This window comes from Thamnophis elegans, chromosome 6 (assembly GCF_009769535.1).
Source record: "Thamnophis elegans isolate rThaEle1 chromosome 6, rThaEle1.pri, whole genome shotgun sequence".
NCBI lineage: Eukaryota > Metazoa > Chordata > Lepidosauria > Squamata > Colubridae > Thamnophis > Thamnophis elegans.
This window is the reverse complement of record NC_045546.1, coordinates 81,977,038-81,986,904: the sequence shown is the minus strand read 5'-3', so window position 1 is coordinate 81,986,904 and position 9,867 is coordinate 81,977,038.

Below are 9,867 nucleotides of genomic sequence, written 5' to 3'. Positions count from 1 at the left end.
TGTCCAGTGTCCAATGGCATTCTTGTTCACCTGAACTCTCTCCTTAAGAATAGGGGGGGGGGAAATGTTTGACCACGTATAACCCAACCCCTTCACCTATGTTCATCCAGCTATCTGTATAATAGAATGAAAATATGGGAATATGGCAAGCTCCAGGACATAGATGGCACCATGTGCTGTGCTATTTTGAGGTTTTAGAACATTCCACAAAGGCCACCTCCCCAAATTTAGTTCGATTTTGAAAGTGTCAAAAGGAAAATAGGAGAAATTCCACTCCGTGGCCAGGCTATGATTTCTTTTTAATTATTTTATTTTATTTTATTTCTATAGCCACCATCTCAACAAGTGACTGTTTTGTAAACAGAATTGTAGATTCCTTACATTTGTTCTTATTATGGAGAACATATTATCTTTCATCAAAGTGTGGGAAAAGATTCATATGCCTACACTGAATCAAGGCCATTGTCTTTAAAATGACCAAAGAAGGATCTATCTCCTTATATAGAGATAGGGTGGTATAATCTGCCTGAATTAAAGTTTCAGATAATTCTAAAGAGCTGTCATAACGAGTATCTCAGGGTAACTTGCAGTGTAGTATAGAAATCCTCTCTCATCACAATATGGAGGTACTGAAATAATTCTTTGGACTATTAAAGTGTCTCCCCTTTTTAATGTAAACAGCTGTAGGAAGTTATCATCCAGCCCTCTCCCAGAAAAATAGGAAATATTGAAAAGGCAGAATATTTCTCTGATGTGAAAAGAAAGAAACGTGTTTTAAAAGACAGAATAGCTGCCTGTAGCTTCCTGCCCATCCCCACTTTGTCAATGGGCCATTAAGAAGGCCAAGCTAGTCCACTTTACATAATAAAGACTTCTCAACTTCAGCTACAGGGAAGCATGATAATATTGGCCCCAACTGACCACATGGCATCCGAGGACTCAACCAAACCTGGATTCAAAACGCAGCCTAGAGAGTTGCCCCTGCATGGCCCCATGGGAGTCGGACAACCAATCAGAATACATTTCTTACACAGGAACAGGAAATAGATGGGTGGGGCCGAACAGATTATAAAAAGCCTAGCAAGCCCCTCCCTCGGCCCTTCTCTTCTTCTCCACCAACATTGAAGCATGTGATCACCTTTTCTGTTCAGGACTCAAGCCATGTGGCCCTGTCCACCAATAAACCATCTTTCCAAGCAGCCTCCAGTGTCTTTTTCCCCACTTGGTGCCAAACCAAGAAGGACATTTCCTTCATCACAGCCTTGAACAAAACAAATAATTCTTTTTTTTTAAAAAAATGTATTATTCTACATTACGCACATTCCCCCCCCCCAACACTCCCCTCCGACAAAATTGCCTCTGTAGAATACTGTTAATACTTAGAAGCCAAGAGAAAAGGCAAATAAACACAAATAGCATAAAAGCTTCTACATTTGTGAGCAAGTCTCCGATTAGGAAGATTAAAGGAGTCGTCCCACTAAGCCTTACCACAAATGTCATTCCTACTTAACATGAAAGCCAGCCAGGTTGACTCCTTTTCGATGCATCAGAAGATGACACGCTACGCTGACGGCAGCTGAAGCTACTTGAGGTCCAAGCAACTTCATGGCTCATAGGGTGAGCTACAGCCGTGTTATTTGTTCTAAGTTTCCAGGTTTCCAAGTTCAAAACGAGTCTTTGTGATGAAGCGCCAGAAAGCAAATGATTCAGTCAATTACTCCTTTGTTACACACTGATGCAAATCAACCCCAACGTTTTACAGTTTCATTAACAGTAAGAAAAGAGAGCGGAGTTACCACGGATGCCGTCGTTCCCAGGCCAAAAATATTCCCAGCCACGAGTACATCAGTCATCGAATGAGTCAGTATCACCACAACCACTAACGATATGGGCATGATAAGCATAGGCAAACAGATTTAGTGTACATTCCCATTGATCTAAGTTTACTGTATGTTTTACTGTGTGTGTTTTTGTGTGTGTGTGTGTGACTTTATAGGCCAAAATCTATTTCCCAAGAAATATTTTGAAAGGAAAACCTCACCCTTTGCATTTCCTGTAAATAAAAATGAAAAAAAGATGTATATTACGTATTTATTTCGAGAATTTGATGCAGTGGTGGGATTCAAATAATTTAACAATGGGTTCTCTGCCCTAATTACCATCTGGGCAGGTGGGGCTCGGTGGTCATGTGACTGGGTGGGCGTGGCCAACTCAACATCACTCACGTCGATGGGCACTTCGCCTTAGCTGTTACAATGTAATAAGGGTTAACCAGAGAGGCAGTTTCTGTAAGCAGGGCAATCAAGATTTGGCTAGAAACAACACCAGAATGTTTCCTTCCTGCCTTCCTTATGGGGTTAGCCCTGTAAAGTGGAAAAAAACAAAATGAGATTTCTTCCAACAATCGGTTCTCTGAACTGCTTAGAAAGTGACCAACCGGTTCTCCCAAATAGGTGCGAACCGGCTGAATCCCACCACTGATTTGATGGTAACCAGAAAGGTTTCTGCTCTCAACATGCTGCCCTCTCTGATCCGTCCTCCCTCCCAAGATCATTGATACCATAAAATATCTCTCTATTCTTAATTTTCCTCACCCTTTCCATATTGTACATTTCTATCACTTTATCACTGTTTACTGGGTTTGCCCAATTACGGAGAAAATTTTAGGAAAAAATCTTGGGGGAGGAAGGGAAGAGAGATGAAAGAAAGACATTTATTCTGAAATGATGAATTACAATACAACACATAGATATCCTAAAGTAAAGTAAAAGTTAAATTCAACTAAAGCTCCCATCAGCCTCAACCAGAACAAACCATGAACTTGTTTGTTAGGCTAAAGGAAGTCCAACGCCCTTATAAAGGCAACAGAGTAGGGAAGAGTAGTGTCTGAAAGGATGCTGATAACCAACATCAAATCTGCCCCATTTCCTCTATCTTTCGGTGGATTTTCATACCAATTATTAACAGGATATCTCGTGTCTTATTTCCTGCTGTCCACAACAAAAATTAAAAAACAAAGCCCCCCAATCCAATTGCTTTCAGTTCTGGATGAATACATTGAGCCTACACAGCAATGAGAAATGATTTCCCCGGAGAGGAAATAAGTCACTATAAAATGTTAAATCCTGTCATTTTACAAAAACGATACGCTTAAATGAAAATAATACCATTTAAGTATATTTCCTCTCCCTACTTTTCCTCGGTGTATACCTTTGATAGAGAGTTGCAGCCAAACCTTGGCTATTTGGATAAGTTTCATCAGAATATTTCCTTCAAAATCTAATTCTCTTTTCCTCCACTAACTTTTCTCCACTTTAAATTCAATATAGGAGAGCCGGGCTCTCATATGGAATCTGCCGTCTCTCCTCTCAGTTTAGCGGGAGGGAAGTGGTCATCAATTCAGGAAAGAAGGTTTTCCTCTCTGGCTTGTAAAGGCTGTTTCTTCAAGGCCACTGTCTCCAGCAAGGTCTGAAGGGTGCCAATTCAAACCTGGCAGAATATCATTTGGCTCAAGGTTACTCAGCTAGTGTCAGGCCTGCAATTATATTCCTTTTAGAATTCTGGCCTGCCACACTTTCTCTTATTTCAAGATGCTGTTTCTTTAGTATAGTCGATGGGAGGTGGGAATAGACAGGAGTAGGATTGTGGAATGTATTGTTTTCATTCTTTACTAGAAGCCAGAGGTGAGTTCCGACCAGTTCGCACCAGTTCGGTAGAACCGGTTCGTCAAATCTACCGAACCGGTTAGAAGAGATTCCACTAGAAAGCAGGCCACACCTACAGAAGAAGTTCCAAATTTTTTTGAAACCCACCACTGACACACACACACACACACACACACACACACACACACAGAAAGAGAAAGAGAAAGAAAGGAAGAAAGAAAAAAGAAAAAAGAAAGAAAAAGTGTGAGAGAGATGAAAGAAAAAAAGGAAAAAGGGACAGAGAGACAAAAGTAAGGAAAGAGAGAGAGAAAGAGACAGTGCGAGAGAGCGCGCGAGAGAGAGAGAGAGGGAGAAAGAAAAAAAGAAAGAAGGAAGGAAGGAAAGAAAGAAAGAAAGAAGAAAGAAGAAAGAAAGAAAGAAAGAAAGAAAGAAAGAAAGAAAGAAAACATATGACCACATGGCCACTGTCTCCAGCAAGGTCTGAAGGGTGCCAACTCAAACCTGGCAGAATATCATTTGGGCTGGTCATCCAGCCAGTGCAAAACTCTGGCCTGGCTTGGAAAAGCAGAGGGGGATCTCTTAAAATAAGCCTTGTTACTGAGCAGCAACCATGCCAAGTAGCAACAGAGCGAGAAGGACAGGGAATTGTGGGTGGAGAAAAAGGAAGGATGACAATTGGGTGGGTCATTTTTCATTCAGAAAGTGTGGGGGGGGCAGTAAGATTTAAGGCGTGTCTTTTATAAATTATTTCAAATTGCTCGTAGGATATTTCTGAATATCCTCCATTTATTATTCTCCTTCATTGTTGCTCTTTTTTTTCCTTTTTCATCTCGAATATCCTTTCTCTATCTCCCTACTATAGTATTGTTTTAGAGGGCAGACTACAGAGCCAAGGTGGCGCAGTGGTTAAATGCAGCACTGCAGGCTACTGCTAGATCAGCAGGTCAGCGGTTCAAATCTCACCGGCTCAGGGTTGACTCAGCCTTCCATCCTTCCGAGGTGGGTAAAATGAGGACCCAGATTGTTGGGGGCAATATGCTGACTCTCTGTAAACCGCTTAGAGAGGCCTGAAAGGCCTATGAAGCGGTATATAAGTCCACTGCTATTATGATCTGAATACGAATTATTTTATTTATGGCAACAGAATTTCATTTTTAATGGGTGCCAAAGTGCCCACAGAAAAAAAAATGACAAAGGTTAACTTTTATTCTGATGGGACTTCCATCTCTAGGCTTCAATAATCTAGCCAACCCACTAAATGAAAGCAAAGAGATACAAAAATATCTAACCCATTTCTGGTGTCTAGTGGCCATCTCAGTTTTTCTGACCTGTAGGGAAGGGATAGTCCTGCTCCAGGAGCCCAGTTTCCCAATCCAAGATCCACGGGGCAGAGGGAAATGCAGAGGAAACACACGAGGCAAATACAACTTTATTCTATCTCTCAGTCTGGGGGGTGAAATTATACGCCCCTCAGAGAGGGTTCGCAATTTGGGAGTCCTCCTGGATCCACAGCTGACTTTAGATCACCAGTTATCAGCTGTGACCAGGGGGGTCTTTGCCCAGGTTCACCTGGTGCACCAATTGTGACCCTATCTGGACCGGGAGGCACTTCAGATAGTCACTCACGCCCTCGTGACCTCAAGACTGGACTACTGTAATGCGCTTTACATGGGGCTGCCCTTGAAAAATGTTTGAAGACTTCAGCTAGTCCAGAATGCAGCCGCGCGAGCGATTGTGGGTGCACCTAGGTACACCCACGTTAAACCTATCCTCCGCGAGCTGCACTGGCTGCCCATTGGTCTCCGGACTCGCTTCAAGGTGCTAGTTGTTACTTATAAAGCCCTACATGGCATCGGACCTGGGTACCTGAGAGACCGCCTCCGGCCGATTACCTCCCATAGACCGATTCGATCGCACAGGCTTGGCCTTCGCTGGGTTCCATCTGCCAGCCAATGTCGGCTGGTGACCCCCCGGGGGAGGGCCTTCTCTGTTGCTGCTCCGGCCCTCTGGAACGAGCTCCCCATTGAGATCCGGACCCTTACCACCCTCCCGGCCTTCCGTAAAGCTACTAAGTCCTGGCTGTTCCGGCAGGCTGGGGGCTGTTAAAGCACCCAGCCCCGTCTTAATTGTGACTGTTGTTGATTTTAAAATTGTTTATATTGTCTTATTTATTCCCTCCCCTGTTTATTGTGAGCCGCCCGGAGTCCTTCAGGAGTGGACGGCATACAAAATCAATAAACACAAACACCTAAACACAAACACCAACTCATTGGGATATAATAATCCTGGGTCCATTTCTTCTACTTGTGGAGGAAATCAGATCAAGCAACCACAGATTTCGCCATTATTTTCATTAATACCTAATCGGCCTCCAACAAAATAGATAATACCATACTCATATAATAGAGCAAATGGATAAGCTGTCGCCCAACACAAAGAACAGACAGAATATAAAACTGGCTGTAAAAGGTTTGTCTCCTGCTAGTTGATACTTGTGCAGGAATGTTGCAGGCTTCCCATTCTGGGGCTCTGCTATTTGCTATTTTAGAGTATACACACCTTGTTCTAAAGGGGCAAGTGGAGACAGAGATTTATTGCCAAATTGGCTACCAGCTGCCTTACGAAATCCCTGGTTGAGTCTAAGGGAAATCATTTGTTTGTTATTCATTGATAATATTTATAGACCATCCCAACAGAAATTGGGTGGAATACAAGCAGAAAAAGAAAAGTTGAAACATACAAGAAACTAAATAGGTTGAGGTTGAGGTTTGTTTTATTTATATGCCGCCCTATTCCCAAAAGGGACTCAGGGCGGCGAACAACTCAAGCAGGAAAGGGAACACACAAATACAAGACAAGCATTTAAGATAGCCAACAACCACACCTGTCGAGAGGGGAAGGGAACTCATCAACCCCAGGCCTGCCAACACAACCAGGTCTTAACGGCTTTTCGGAAGGCCAGGAGAGAGGCGAGGGTCCGAATCTCCGCGGGGAGTTCGTTCCAAAGGGCCGGAGCTGCCACAGAGAAGGCCCTCCCCCCGGGTAATAGCCAGGTGGCATTGGCTGGTAGATGGCACCCGGAGGAGGCCAACCCTGTGCGATCTAATGGGTCTTTGGGAGGTAATTGGCAGCAGGCGGTCTCTCAAGTACCCAGGTCCAATACCATGAAGGGCTTTATAAGTGATAACTAGCACCTTGAAGCGTATCCAGAGACCGATTGGAAGCCAGTGCAGCTCGCGGAGGATAGGTGTAATGTGGGTGCATCGAAGTACACCCACAATCGCTCGCGCGGCTGCATTCTGGACAAGTTGAAGTCTCCGAATGCTCTTCAAGGGCTGCCCCATGTAGAGCACATTGCAGTAGTCCAGTCTTGAGGTCACGAGGGCGTGAATAGCCACTCAGAACCTTCGCTCCAGTGGTGGGATGCTGCCAGTTTAACAACCGGTTTGGTGAGGGTGCACTTCACACATGCACACACGGTTTGTGCATGCATGTGCCTAAAGTGCTTGCGCACAGTGCTGAAAATGGAGCATTTAGAAGCTCAGCTGCTTACCTTCAGAGTCAGCAATGGTTAGTAAAACAGCAAGGGGGGGGGAATCAGCTTTGCCGCTGTGGGAAGTTATCATCCAGCCCTCTCCCAGAAAAATGAAATATCCTAGGAAATATTGAAAAGGCAGAATATTTCTCTGGATGTGAAAAGAAAGAAACATGTTTTAAAAGACAGAATAGTTGCCTGTAGCTTTCTGCCCATCCCCAGGTCCAGACCTGCTTTCCTTTCCTTTAGTGCAGTGACAACCTTTGTGACGTGGTGGCCCAAAGTGGGGAGGGGAGAGGGAAGTGGGGGGGGAACTGGTCGCATCCACGCATATAGTTCGACTTGCACAAGTGGCGGGCCAGCCCGTACGTGCATGCAGCTCGACTTGCGTGAGTTGAGCTGTGCATGCATCAGCACACCACTTGCAGACATTGAGCTCTGTGTGTGTGCATGGATGCTGGCTTGCCACTCATGAGGCCCAGATCCAAATAGGCCACAGCCTAGTAGTGGGCAGCAGCCCAAAGGTTTGGGGAATCCTGCTTTAGAGATTTTCTGTACGTGCGAACACCTTTGAATCAGTCATGACTCTTTGTGGCTGCCTGGATAAGTCTCTGCAGTTTTCTTGGCAACATTTTTAGCAGTGGCTTGCCATTACCTTTTTTGCAGGGGTGAGATAGTTACTGGCTCAAGGTCATTCAGCTAGTGTCAGGCCCGCAATTATATTCCTTTTAGAATTTTGGCCTGCCGCACTTTCTCTTATTTCAATATGCTGTTCCATTAGTATAGTCGATGGGAGGGGGGAATAGACAGGAGTAGGATTGTGGAATGTATTGTTTTCATTCTTTACTAGGAGCCAGAGGTGGGTTCCTACCAGTTCGCACCAGTTCGGTAGAACCGGTTCGTCAAATCTACCGAACCAGTTAGAAGAGGTTCCACCAGAAAGCAGGCCACACCTACAGAAGAGGTTCCAAAAAATTTTGAAACCCACCACTGACACACACACACACACACACACACACACAGACTCACACAGAGAGAGAAACAGAAAGAGAAAGAAAGGAAGAAAGAAATAAAGAAAAAAAGAAAAAAGAAAGAAAAAGTGAGAGAGAGATGAAAGAAAAAAAGGAAAAAGGGACAGAGAGACAAAAGGAAGGAAAGAGAGAGAGGGGGGGGAGAAAGAAAGAAAACACATGGCCGGCAAGCCACTCCCACTAGGTCACATGGCCGGCAAGCCACTCCCACAAAGGAGGCCACATCCACAGAGTAGGTTCGAAAATTTTTTGATACCCACCACTGCTAGAAGCCAAGGTCATTTTTGTCTCCGCACTTTTACACCTGACCGGAAGCAACTGGGTGGAGATGCCAGCGTGGAAGAAGAAGATTGGACCATGTGATGGATTGTGGGTGTGGGAACAAGATCATGAACTTTTAACTGGATGGGATTCTGATGTCATTTCCAGAATTGGGATTAACATCAGATGTGCTAAGATGTCTGCTTTATTAAATTGGAACTTTAAGGATCGTTTTGCCTTGGACTCTGATTTAATTCTACATGATACTTGGAACGCTGACAGCTAGCTTTTTATTTAGTGTGGGACTAGAAATCATGGTCTCCTGGTTTCTAACCTAGAGTTTTAACCAGCCTGCACCAAACTGATTTTCTCTTTCAGAAATACTGTAAAGATACTTCTGGGGTGGGGTGAGCAGCTATTAAACTAAGTCCCACAGGACATAGAGCATGTCACCAGTAGTAATTCTCCAATTAGTTATAAGTAGGACTAAGCCTCAACATCCTGCCATGCATCTCACAGCCCAATGATATCATCTCTCTCTATGAGGTTTGCAGGGTGATCTTTGGCCAGTCATAGCTTCTCTGTCTAGTCTTACAGGTTCTGTGTGAAAATGGGGAATGAGAAAAAGATAAGAGGGGGAAAAGCAATGAAATGGCAGGATATGACTGACACCATGTACAGATATAAACGAAAGAAAATGATGAACACTATCCTCTCTCGCAAATAAAAGCTTCTTCTCTAGATTTCAGCCACACAGTATGATGTGTTACAAATCTAGGCTCCGGGAGATTTTTTTTCATTTCTGTCAATCTGCCAGCTTTGCTTCCTGTTACCTAATTTTTGTAACTCTGTCAAGTATACCCTATCAAATGGCAAGAATTTGGCTCTTGCTTCCCTTTCAGCTGCCAAATAGTTTCTGCCCACTAGTGAATTTTGGCCACTTAGTTCCGCTGTCTTCCGTACGTTCTCTCAGCTATTCGACGTGATGTATCTGCAATTGATTTGCTGAGTAAGACATTTGCAGAACTGTGAATTTATCTGCTGTCAGGAAAAAAGAAAAAAAATGGGCATGAAATTTTATCATGAATAGCAGGGAAGGCGCACTCAAGAGCTGAGGATTTGTATACATTTGTACTAAATGTTTGTGCATTCAGTATCTAAAAAGGTTAAATCCTGGCAACTGAAGTTTGTTAATCTGAAATGTTTCGTTCCTCGTCCAAATGACCTTATTAAGTCAAAATAAAAAAATCAGTTAGGCAGATAGTCAGCGAGTCTTTGGAATGTACTAACTCTCACCATACCAACTGGTTTCTCCCCAAAAGTTATCGTGATATGTAAATGAAGGCTCACGATGATCCGGGCCAAAAGTATCTAA